This window comes from Anastrepha ludens, chromosome 6 (genome assembly GCF_028408465.1).
Source record: "Anastrepha ludens isolate Willacy chromosome 6, idAnaLude1.1, whole genome shotgun sequence".
NCBI lineage: Eukaryota > Metazoa > Arthropoda > Insecta > Diptera > Tephritidae > Anastrepha > Anastrepha ludens.
Window position 1 is genome coordinate 19,028,456 of NC_071502.1, and position 1,341 is coordinate 19,029,796.

At 33.9% G+C, this 1,341-nt stretch overlaps 1 non-coding gene across 1 annotated transcript; it reads right to left on the reverse strand.

Annotated features, from left to right (window-relative positions):
- Positions 1–392: 392 nt before the first annotated feature.
- LOC128868992 (U6 spliceosomal RNA) lies at positions 393–499 on the reverse strand. Its single transcript, XR_008455196.1, has one exon. It is a non-coding gene; the product is annotated as a U6 spliceosomal RNA (small nuclear RNA).
- Between the last annotated feature and the right edge of the window lie 842 nt (positions 500–1,341).

Below are 1,341 nucleotides of genomic sequence, written 5' to 3' on the forward strand. Positions count from 1 at the left end.
GAAAACAAGGGATCTTGATATAGATGATAGTATCCTCGGCTGCGTTTTTCGTAAAATTGCATTGTTGAAGATGTTTGTTAGCGCCATATTTGTGGTGTCGAGTTGCTTTGCAAGAACACGAGATGTTGCATCGGTAACTCTATTGGGGATACTCGGTAAGCCGGCTTCTGCTAGTAGAAACTTTATTGGTGAAGTTGGGAAAGCTCTAAGGCTTCGACGGATTGCTGCATGATAAGGCACTGAAATTTTGCGGATTAAAGATGTTGCACAGTGTCCGTAGATTGGCAAGGCGTAGTCTATTTTCGATAGAAGTAGTGCTCTGACAACATTAATAAGTGGCATAGGATGTACATATATAACCATGTTTGCAGGACAGATACTTAATGATATTAAAAAATGTGGAACGCTTCACGATTTTGCGTGTCATCCTTGCGCAGGGGCCATGCTAATCTTCTCTGTATCGTTCCAATTTTAGTATATGTTCTGTCGAAGCAACAACAGGTAAATTTAAATTAAAACTTAGCCCACAACGAAATGACTGAATTAATTTTTCAGCAATAAATGCAAGTGAGAACTGAAAAAAGTTTCTGATATTTCATAAAAAAAAAAAACATTTTTTGAGAATATTTTTGTGAGGCACTGCAGTAACAATAAATATTCACGAATTAATTATTTAATAAAAAAGTAGAAAAAATCATTATGCCCTCCCATACACAATCTAATTTTATAAATTTTCCACACTCGTTCTAAAACTTCATGAATTTTTTTGTTTTTTTTTTTTTTGTATTAATTTTTTGAACTACTCTTTGAATAACATTCCTATTTCGTAAATACAACAATAAGTTTCAACTAACGTAGGTCAGTTTCATTCAAATTTTACTCCAGTTAACATTCGCTCTCACAGGGTTTTCTACAGCCTATGTCAACTGCAGGCAATCTCTTATAAATGTTAAAAAGTGTATGCAGCAACTGGTTAAAAGTAAATCTGTTCTTAAATCTTTTCTCTTAAATTCACCACACTTGTCTTAAGAGCGAATATCCGCCTTTGAACTCTCTTCAAGTCTCGCTAAGTTATTCAAATCAAATTTCCCATTGTATGCGATTACAGAATTTTGCATGTGAATGCATGCATAAATACCGATGCTGCAGTCTATTCAGTGAGTAAATAAGAAGCTTTAGAAATACTGGTATGTCTAAAAGAAGGTCTTGTATAGCTTTGTAAGAAATTTGAGCAAATTAAGAACAGTTTCACTGTTTTTTCAAAAAAAATCTGTGTTAAGCGATGAGATTTCCCTATTCCTTTTGTTGTGTTTTTGTTTATCTTCTTCCAAAAGCAGCATT